Source organism: Pinus tabuliformis, chromosome X, assembly GCF_031772625.1.
Source record: "Pinus tabuliformis cultivar Carrire ecotype Pingquan chromosome X, CPIR1, whole genome shotgun sequence".
NCBI lineage: Eukaryota > Viridiplantae > Streptophyta > Pinopsida > Pinales > Pinaceae > Pinus > Pinus tabuliformis.
This window is the reverse complement of record NC_142308.1, coordinates 1,667,206,912-1,667,218,950: the sequence shown is the minus strand read 5'-3', so window position 1 is coordinate 1,667,218,950 and position 12,039 is coordinate 1,667,206,912. Positions and strand designations below refer to the sequence as shown.

The 12,039-nt window shown below is 36.9% G+C and overlaps 1 pseudogene; it reads right to left on the bottom strand.

Moving 5' to 3' along the window:
• Window positions 1–8,675: 8,675 nt before the first annotated feature.
• Window positions 8,676–9,290, bottom strand: LOC149146414 (methionine--tRNA ligase, chloroplastic/mitochondrial pseudogene; annotated as a pseudogene).
• Between the last annotated feature and the right edge of the window lie 2,749 nt (window positions 9,291–12,039).

Genomic DNA, 12,039 nt, shown 5'->3' with positions numbered 1-12,039 from the left:
TTTAGATGAATTAAACCCAAATTCGCTCCCATGACAAGGCATGCATGCGACTGTAACCTTATAGTCGCTCTTACAATCTTGCCTGCCAGTGACCAGAGACACAATTTGTCAGTGCTATGCCAATGACTTCAGGATTTGAGCCACTATTCCAGACCCAGAGCCCGTGTCACTACCCATAATTGAACCATCTCTTCAAATCAGTAAAATAACATGGAAATGGTAGTACTAAAGCAAATACTTGTTCAAGAGCATGAATGGAACCCTACTAGCCATGACAGACATTTTGTCAAACACTTAGTAAATATGGAACCTATAGGTGTAAATAACATATCTGAGCATAGGGGTCTCATACTTATATGAGATTCACTATGAAGAATTGTCTCCTTATCACAGTAGATGCCATTTCATCCATTAGGTCATAGATACATTGATCATTCAATAACAAGTAAGTACATGATGAGAGCCACTCATGACTACTGTCATAAAATATGTAAATAACCAGCATAATAGGGACATAAATACCAATGAAATCACAACAATATAAACCACATATAATCTGTTATGAAACCAACTCACAAAAAGATAGAAAAAATAGATCAATGCCTTAGAATTTAGCCTCTTTGAGGGGGCAACCTCCTTTACATTACACAAATTAACAATTCTTGGATGATTCAAATGACAAAACCTCCTTTCTATATATAGGAGTCTAAGGGGTCACAATATAACCAAGACGACCTAACAATAATAATATAAAGGCACAAAATAACAATAGAGGGATTCTATGGGACACAATAATAACAATATAGGGACAATAGGGGCACAATAATAACAATAAGGGATAGAACGACAATAGTAATGAGCGAATCACTAGTATTATAGGGACCTAACATTCCCCTCTCCTTCAAAAAAGTGTTGTCCTCAATGCTTGAGTAGTTTTGGATGCTTCTATATAAAATCCTCATCTTCCCATGTGGAATCTTCAACGGGTAAGTTCTTCCACTTGATGAGATACTCTGAAATTGATCAATTTCATAACATCGAGTTCTTGTTTATTTGACCGCTTCAGGTTCCAATATGATTTTCCCTTCCTCATTAATTTCTGGCAATATTGTTTGAACTGGAAGCATGTCACCTATAACCTTCTTTAAGCATGAAACATGGAAAACTGGGTGCACTCAAGAAGCTGTAGGAAGCTCCAATTTGTATGCCATAATACCTATCTTTTGCAACACCTTGTACGGACCATAATACTTTGGTGATAATTTATTATCCTTCTTAGCTTGCTTGAGGGACATTTGTTTATATGGTTGTACCATAGGAATACCCAATCACCTACATCAAAAATTCTTTCGCTGCGATGATGATCTGCCTACTGTTTCATTCTATTTTGTGCCAAGGTGAGGTTATCCTTTAAGAGTTGGAGAACTTGTTGTTGATGCTCAATGTGATCTTCCATTGCATGAACCTTAGAATTTTCTCTTAAATATGATGTGATGAATGGTCAATGATAATAAATGGGGTCACTTTTGTTGCAGAATGGAAGGAAGTGTTATACCACCATTCAGCTAGAGGCAACCATTTGACCTATTTTGTCTATTTATCAGATAAAAAGCAACGAAGATATCCTTCCAAAGATTTTTTTACTATCTCAGTTTTCCCATCAGATTGAGGATGATAAGATGAGCTATGAGCTAACTGAGTACCAAGACAAGAAAATCATTATGTCCAAAAAGTTCCAGTAAAAATGGGATCTCTGTCACTTACAATACTCTTTGGGTTTCCATGTAGCTTTTGAATTGTTTCCATAAATGCAGAAGAAACTCTACTCGCTTTAAATGGATGAGATAATGCACAAAAGTGTGCATACTTGGTAAGTCTGTCCACTACCACCATGATAAAACTCTTTCCTTCGGACTTGGGTAAACCTCTAATAAAATCCATTGAAACCTCCTCCCAACGTTGACTTGGAATGGATAAAGGTTGTAATAGTCTTGGGGTCTTAATTACTTCAACTTTATTTTGTTGGCAAACCAAACATTTCACCTCAAACTTTTGAATATATGATTTAAGGCCATCCCAAAAAAAATCCTTCTTAACCTTGTGGTAGGTTTTTAGAAATCATGAGTGCCCTCCTAAGGGAGTGGTGTGCAATTCCCTAAGAATCTTTTGTTTGAGTTGGGAATTCTTACATAGGTATAACCTATCCTTGTACCATAACAAATCACTGTTCCAGCTAAATGTATCAGATGTACTGGGACCTTGTCGTATATTTTGAATGAGTGCCCACACTTCCTCACCATTCTTCCATTCATCCCTTGCTTCATTTATCCAATCTGGTTGGATAATAGAAATGGTGCAAAGAAATGCTTCCACATCCTCATCCTTTCTTGAGAGTCCATCTACCACAACATTTTTCTTCCCTTTTTTCTAGATGATTTCAAAGTCATAACCCAACATCTTTGTGACCCATTTTTGCTGCTCTTCTGAAGATAATCTTTGTTCTAAAAAGTATCTAAGACTATCATGATCTGTTTTTACCTTGAAGTGTCTTCCCATTAGGTAGGGTTGCCATTTCTTAATTGCATGTAGTATTCCCAACATTTCGTTCTCATAAATAGCTTTGTGTAAATACTTTCATTTCATTGGACGACTTTCAAAAGAAATGGGTCTTTCTTCTTGCATTAAAACAACGCCAATTCCATTTCCTGAGGCGTCACATTCCACAATAAAGGTTTTTGTGAAGTCTGGTGTAGCTAAGACTAGTGCTTGGCACATTGCCTCTTTAAGATGTTCAAAGGCCTTCGTTGCTTTTGGAGTCCATGAAAATGCATCTTTCTTTAATAATGTTGTTAGAGGTGCTGCTATTCTCCCATAATTCTTAATAAACTTGCGATAATACCCTGTCAACCCAAGAAATCCTCGTAGATGCTTTATGGATGTGGAGATTTTCCATTCCTTAATGGTTTCAATTTTTCTAGGGTCTACCTTAACACCTTCATAAGATATAATATGACCCATATATTCCACCTCTTGTACTCCAAAGAAACATTTGGAGATTTTTGCATATAATTGTTTCTCCTCCAATAGTTTGAGCACCATGTCAACATGTTGGACATGATCCTTCCAAGACTTGTTGTAGATTATTATATCATCAAAAAATACTAACACAAATTTTCTAAGGAAGGGTTTGAAAATGGAATTCATCAAACCTTGAAATGTAGAAGGTGCACTGGTAAGGTCAAAAGGAATGATAAAAATTCATAATGACCCTCATGAGTTCTAAATGTTGTTTTTGGAATGTCTTCAGTCTTCATTCTGATTTGATGATATCCTGAACGAAGATCCAACTTGGTGAAGTAAATTGATTCATGCAATTCATCCAATAATTCATCAATGACAGGAATGGGAAATTTATCTTTAATAGTGAGCTTGTTGAGCTCCCTATAATCTGGACACATGCGCCATGATCCATCCTTCTTGTGAACCAATACATCTGGAGTAGAGAAAGAACTTTGACTAGGTTGAATTATACCAGCCTCTAGCATTTCTGTAACCATACATTCAATTTTACTCTTTTGGACACATGGATATTTGTAAGGCCTGATGTTTGGAGAACACTTCCTGGAATCAAATTAATAGCATCATCATGATCATGAATAGGTGGGAGGCCTTTGGGAGTCTCAAATACCTTGGAATGATTGTCCAAAACCTTTTGGAGATCTAGGGAAATGGATGATTTCGATGTGGGAACCTCTAGTGAACATAATTGTGCAATTATGCCTCGTTGTTCTTTCTTTAGAAGCTTTGTCATTCCGTTAGAGTTGATTATCTTTCCTAGTTTCCCTGCAATACCCCTTAATTCAACTTCCTTTCCTTCTAAAGAGAATTTCATGAAAATTTCTTGAAAATTAAAAGCTATTGTACCCAAGGATTGTAGCAATTGGACTCCTAGTACAACATCTGCACCACCCACTGGAATGGAAAGCATTGGGCTATTCAATACATATTCTCCCATGGATAGCTTGATATTATGGCACTTTCCTAAGAAATTTATGGTTCCTCCACTTGCAACCATCACTTGACACTCTGGTGTTGGATATAGGAAGAAATTCAATTCCTCAGCTATCTTACAATGAATAAAATTATGGGTACTTCCCGAATCAATCAACACTATTACCTTTTTCTTCTAGATATGTCCTTCTATCTTGATAGTTTGAGGAGTGGTAATTCCAACCAATGCATTACAAGATATGGTCGGATTCATTTCTTCTTTTTCTAAGGTTTGTTCCTAGTGTATATCCTCTTCTTTTGACATTTCTTGTTCCTTTTCTTCCTCTTCAGAATCTATGTAAAATAATTTCTTCTCTGCACACTTATGACCTTTAGGGTATTTGCTATCACAACTATAACAAAGACCTTTTACTCTTTTTTCTTCCAATTGTTGTGGTGTCAACCTTGTAGATTGTGGATGGCTAGGGGTAGCAACACTTCCATCTTTATGATTGTGAGTGGTAGGCTTCCTTGTTGCCATAATTTTTCTTTCCATTTTTCTTGCCAACCTAAATTCCTTCTCCAATGAATCTATTTCCTAAAGGTGAACCTCATGTTGGATGTTATCTTTTAAAGTCCCTATGAACACATCAATCCTATGCTCCTTTGGAATATCTTTTACCCTTAAATTCAATTTTTGGAAGTCCTCAATGTGCTCCATCATTGAACCCTTTTGTTTGAGATTTATTAATTGGCTAGAAAAAGTGTTTCTTTTTGTATCCTCATAATGTGCTATCATTTCATCTGTAAAAATAGCCCAAGTGACCATTTGTTTACGAGAGCAAAGCCATCGATACCATACAAATCGATTTGGTTCCAAATATAAAGTTGCAATGCGTACCTTTTTTGTGTTTGCACATTATGGAGTGTTATCCCATGGATTGAGCCTCAGGCTAAAGGAAGGCAATACTAGGGTAACCACAAACCATGCTTAACCAAATAGCTAGCCCTACTAGGCCAGGAGAGGGCTCTCTCCGTAAGTATTTCAGCCAAGATGACTGGATCAAAAAAATGATATTAGTCCAGGTATAGTAGCACAAGGTTCAATTTGATTTTGAACCTTAGGGTTTGATAGATGAGGAGAAGCTAGGAAGAGAATGTAAACCTCATGGATTCTTCCTAAACTGAAGAAAACACAGACTATGAAATGTCTACCCAAAACAGAGCATAAAAGTTATGGATTCTGCCTTTCAGACTTGTATACATTCATATAAAGTGTATGAAATGATTAAATGGATTCAACAATACATTTTAACACGTGAAAAATAAGAAAAACTGAACTAAGCATCATACCACATGGATCCCAAATAAATAGCTACAATTTTTCATTAATCCCCTGCTGTAACTGGTACAAAATGATGTCTATCAAAGCCTAAGAATCCCACTGAGTCCAACCCTTTACAATGAGAAAGAAAAAGAAAATATAGACCTCAATTCAACCTCCTCCCATCTTCAGGGGTCGAATCCTCAAGATGAGGAACTAATCCATCAAAAGCTGCACAAGAAACTGGAATCTAGGCAGCCCTAACAACTTTCCTTAAAAAGGGAAGAAACTAATTCATTTGACTTCAAGAGAAATTTTAACGCAATGAATCTACCCTCCAGTGACTAATATTCATCTTATTTACATGCCTAGACACCATTTACATCAGTAAAATCATCATCCATGAGAGAAAACCCAAAAGTTATAGTCATGGCATAGTAAAGTGAACATTTAGCAGAAAATTGTCCTATGTGTAGTGCTAGAAGGTTGTACGCAACATTTTTTGCAGGGCCATTGTGGAGGCCTTCCCGATGTCCAAATTGAGCTCATGATAGCTCATTGGAAAGCCTGTCCTATCTAGTTTCCAAATCTTCCTTTAGTTTCCCATTGGGAGTTGATTTGACCCCTCAAAAACTGATTCTCCCAACACTGCTTCTATCTGCAGCGCCACTGGTGTTGGTAGCACCCAGGATTGAACCTCAAGGCTGAGAAGAGGCCTTTAGTTTCCCATTGGGAGTTGATTTGACCCCTCAAAAACTAATTCTCCCAAGACTGCTTCTATCTGCAGTGCCACTGGTGTTCTTAGCACCCAGGATTGAACCTCAAGGCTGAGAAGAGGCAATCCCGAGGTAACCACAGACCAAGCTTTCGATCTGGCATCTAGCCATACTAGACCAGAGAGGGCTCTCTCTTTGCCAACAAAATGTGGTTGCAATAAGTGAATCTTAGGCTATCTATGAAGTATGGGATTTGATTGAAATTTTTGGGTCAAAACAGCAAGAGAAATGACCATTGGGCTATGGAGCCAAAGCTGGTTTCTGCCAGAAAACTTGGGGCAAAGTAAGTTCAATGCTCAGCCAGATAAAAAATGTAAATGAGAGAAGAAAAGAGGAGAAAGGTCGTTGCCCTGCAGGCATCAATCAGGGGATGAATCTATAGTGGCAGCTTTAGAAGAAAGAGAAACACAAAGTTACTCAACATAGCATCTAACAGAGGATGGATTCTGCAAAGATAACCATTAAATTTAACAACGAAATCATTATGAAAGGAGCATCGTGCGTGGATGGATTCCTAACACTTCCCTTAGAGAATGTTGTAAAAAAATTAGTAGAAAAAACAAAGTATGAAAATGATTTTACAAGGAACACATGTTGCACATTAAGCACCGTGATGGATCCCAAATTTAAAGGGCAGAAACTGCTTCATTAAAAATAATATTCAAAAAACCTTTACACAGTCCAAAGCAGCCTCGCTCTACTACAAAATCCGAACCCTTTACATTTAAAAAATAATATTATATATACTAAACTACAAATCTATTTTGATTCCTGTTACATAGGAATAAAAAATAAAATAAAATATAAAATGCATTTTTTCTAGAAAATAAAAATAAATTAAATTACAATTTAGGAATTAAATTAAATCTAAAAAAAAAAAAATCAAATTTGCTGCAATGTATCTCGCACTGTTTGGAGGTTGTTGAAGTCTTTGTTTTGAAATTTGCATCTGCTGATTTTGTGCCAAAATTTTTGCCACCTATCTCTTTCTTCTAAATTTGAAGTCAAACATCCCCAACCATCTGTCTGGATTGGAGATTTATCCTGAGAATTTTAATTAGATGTCAAAACTTTGTTGTAACTATCCTCTTAAACTGGTGAATTTGCAACAGGTTTCTCAAAATCAGGGTGCTCCCCGAAACCAAAAATATCATCTGAAGGTCTACTGAAATATGAAAATTTTACCTCTGAAGGCCTACTGGAAATATGAAAATTTTACCTCTTCATCTTTTGTCATCAACATCCACCCCAGGACATAAGCTTGATGGCAACATTTCCTTTTTATTTGGTGTCTTGCCTAAGATTTCGAAGAGTTCACAGACATCCAGTTGTTTATGCTGGTAAACCAAAGTTTCTTTTGCCTCCTCTGTGTCACCCCATAAAATTTTAAAATCCGAACCCATTCCCACAGGAGCACCCAAGAACATGATGCAACTGCACTAGAAAGGACATCCCTCACACTTGGTTTGTTGATGGATATGCAATATGCCTTATGTTCATGGAACTATAATCTGCTATTGCAATCAATGTCATCCTACTCAATTTCTAAAAGCTCCTCCCATATTGAATTTGCATATATATTACCAAGAGACTAGAACAAATTAATAACCAAAGGTTCCCGAACCTTTACGTCCACCGTTAGGGATCTAACCTTTGAAATATGAACACCAAGATTTCTATGAACACCGGAACATTCAATGCATGGCAAAATACCCAGATTTAATGAGGCCCAATCTAGATCATGACAACTACAATCTGCACACACATCATTGCCAACAACTTTGCAGATTCTTCAGCATCTCCTTTAGTTTATGATGCGAACTATCCAGTGAGGGAAGAGGTTGTATCCATGTATCATTACGGTAGCAGAAAAGGTGTCAAGGCTCATGAAGCTTGTGTGCATAAAGTGTCAAGGCAATTTCATGTTGTTGCATTTTCCCCACATGTGGATAATGTTCATGTCTGTTGACCCAATATATAAGAATAGGTTTTCTATTGAAAAGTAGCTCTTTCGGCCCTCTAGATATTTTCCTAATGCTAACTTGGAAAGCTTCACAATCTATAATATTTCCATATCGATCTTTCAACGTAACGACAAGTGTATACATGTGTGGATGTTCTGTAGACCACAACTTTTGCCTTTCAATCTTTCCATGCAGTAGTCCACAACCTTGTCTACCTATATTAGCACCAATTATATGTGAGGGATGTAGCCAAGTTGATGAGATTGAACGTAAATCAGACAGATATCTATCTATACAACATTTCCCTGTCTCACAAACAAAGGCTTCTGCAGAATAAAGAGCAAGGTCACCACTTTCAACTGTCTGGCATTGTGCTTCAACTAGTAGTTCAACCTGAATGTTTGTACATGAACGAAAAAGTAATCAGATATAAACACCTATGGCTTGGATAGAAGAATTACATCACGGTGAATACCATATAGCCACCAGTGATCTTGATCTTCAAGATAGGACCCATCACTCCACCTCATCACTTGAACAACCAATATATTTTCTTTGCGAGAGCCAAGTTGTAAAAAAAAAAAAACGTTTTCCAAAAATGCCCATAAGCACCAGCCTCCATTATATCAAAATTTGTATAAGAAAAGAAGAATATATTGTATCCAAAGGACTCTGCAAGTTTAAATGCAATGAACAAAGATTAAAAGTATACCCTGTGAGAGCATCAAACCAAACAAAAATAGTTTGTTTACTGTCATTTGGCACATGGATGCCCCATTCAACTGTTTCCCAAGAAATTGAGAAGTCTCTTAAGCCACTCTTCACCCAACTTTGAACCTCATTTGAGTGATAAGATGGCTGAACAAAGTTTGGATTTGCTATCAACAACTCTTCAAGCGACTTTTGGTACTTTGAGGGAGAAAATAAATCATTCTCTTCCTTGCGATGCTCACACAAATTTCTATGAATATGGCAACATTCATCTTCAAGCAACTCCTTCCTATCCTTGTCTTCCTCACAATTGATGTAGTAAAGTCCCTCATAGTCTGCATGATAGATATCTCCCTTGACAATGACCCTTTTATAAAGCTCCTTCACAACTACTTCCTGACAAGGATTTGTTGTGCGAATGAACTTGTCATAAGTGATGTCCAGATCTTTCCACAATGCTTGGTAGTTATATGCAATATGATCACAACGATATTTTCGGTTTTGACCTTTAGCAGCAGCAGCCATGGAAATTTTCTCTCCATGCTCATCTGTTCCTGTTATGAAAACTACCTTTTTCCCTTGTAATCTCTGCTCCAGATTTGTTGCAACTACAAGAAACTTCTCCTCATCCCGTAATCTTCTACAACATGATCTATTCTAGTAGCCTCACCATAGTGGCGACCATACTAGGGAACGAAAAATTGGAAATAAATCACCCTAGTAAGTTGTTTTATTTAAATTCTTAAGCTTGTGGATGATGAGTTTTAGAATTTAATCATAGGCTGAATTGGAAAGTTGTAAAGAAATATCTTAATTTTCAAAATTAGACATACTGGCTTCTCAAAAATACATTAGATCCAATCCAGATTTAAATCCTCCAACCATTGTCAGTGATCCTCATAAAATTGGGCAAAAATCTAAGAAAGTTGCAGAGAAGTTTAGTTTAGCCGGAGAAAAATCAAATAAGGATTTCATTCCTCGAGTTAATTCACTCCCTGGAAGGTTGGAAACTTTGCAAGACATTGAGTTTGATATTAATTTTGAGAAGAGTTTCTTTTGCAGTGAATCTTTAAGTTGGATTGATCACACAGTTGTTGATTCCTCTATATCTCTTCATAACCCTATTGAAGACTTGTTTTCACACAATAAATCAGGGTCACAGGTTATTCACAATCTTGATCACAAGCATGACCTATCTTCAAACTTAAACACTTAGGGTGCAAAATAAGATTCATCGGCCATCTTTCAATTTTTGAAATACTTCCATTGCATCTACTACCACTCAAACTATCCCTCATCCTCTGTCTTTCTCTTCACAGACTATTCACACCACTCAAACTATTGTTAATCCCCCTTTGATTATATCGATATCCCAATCCTTGTTTTAAATCCACCACCTCCCCCACCTCTAGTTATGGCTGCCCGATATACACCCCTTGTTTTTCCTCAAAATCCTGGTGCCATGCCCCCTGATTATCAAACCAAAATACCTTTCTTTGATGACACTCAAACTATTACAGCTCAATAGCACGTAGACAAGATGAATGATTTCTTTGACCTCCATGAAGTTGAAATTGAAGATATGATGATGAGGTTATTTGTACAAAGTTTTGGAGGAGAAGTTCGGAAATGGTTCAGATCCATACCAACAGCTTCTATCACTACTCTACCTATGCTTCAGAGGTAGTTCCTAGATCGGTGGGAGGTGAAGAAGAATCCCCTTTAGATTTTGTCCGAATATGAGAACATCAAAATAAATGTTGGTGAGAGTGTGCAAGACTATTATGTGAGATTTAATGCAGTATACAGTGTTATCCCTGCAAATATCAAACCACTAGAGGGATTGGCTTTTATTAACTTTCCAGATGGATTTGATATCAATATGGCATATTAGCTACGTGAACATGATCCTACAACTCTAGAAGACATGCAAAAGAATGTTGTGAGTGTAGAAGTGAACTTGCTGGCCAAAAGAGAAAGAATGAGATCAGAGAAAAGAGTGATTGTGAAACAAGAATCATCTACTTCCGATGTAAAAATGGATACACTGATTCGAACAATGGAAAGGATGGTTGACCGGTTGTCCATCACAGACAAACTTGAAATGTGGATCCGAAACCCAAACTTTAGAGGGTAGCAACAACCCCAATTCCAAATCAAGCAAAGAGAGAAAAAGGAACCTGAACAACCAGCCCAACAACAATAGCATATCAGAACCCCGTTACAATAGAATTATGTTCAAGGAGTGTACGAAGAAGAGGAAAGAGATCTGGTAATTGAAACAATTAATTTCTTCACTGCAGATGGTATGCCTATATTTTTTACCGAGGATGAGTAGTATGTAGAAAGTTCCAAAATTCTAATGGATGAGGACTACATCTTTGCAAATTATGTTGTTTTGGAGACTGAATCTAATGATTATCAGCGTGGCTATATGAATGCTTTGAGCGCATGGAAGAAAAAATACTCTTTGAGGAGCAGAGATGTACTGGTCAGTCCTATTCAAAAGAGTAAGGATGTTCAGTCAAAGAATGATCTCTCAAACAATCAGAAAAAAGGAAAGGAGCATGCTAATCAGAATCCTAGCATGGTAGATCAACCATCAACAAGTACAGCGCAAAAGAGAAAGAGAATCAGAAAAAGGATAGTGTAATGAAGGAGAAAACGGATAAGAGGGACATCAGTGTCAAAGAGGTAGAAAAGGTCACATCTTTTAATTTGGAAAGTGAAATTTCTAAATTGAAAGTGTCCATTCCTTTTACCAAGCTTGTTAAGAATAACCATTACAAACACCATATGTCTAGAATATTGCAAATTGATCCTTTGTCCGACATGGTGAATGTTGAGGATGGTCATCCTGAACTTATTTTTGGTTTAGCTATAGAAGCTCAGCTAGAAGATAATGAGGTCCTGCCCTTTTATTTGAGTCTTAGACTACATGAGTATATTCTTCATAATGCTATGCTTGATTCCAAAGATTCTCACAATTTGATGCCCAAGGCTATCATGGAAAAGCTGGGCCAGGATATCACCCGAAAATATCATGATTTGTATTCATTTGATTCTGGTAGAGTTCACTACATTAGTCTCATCTCATCAAATATTTAGTGGTTTCCTTAGATCAAATCCCAGCCAAGAATGTTTTGATGGACGTGGTAGTAGCTGATATACCACCTCGATTTGGTATGTTGTTGTCTAGATCATGGGGAGCCAAACTCAAAGTCACTTTACAACTCAACTTCTCTTATGCTACAATCCCTATTTTCGGTCAATT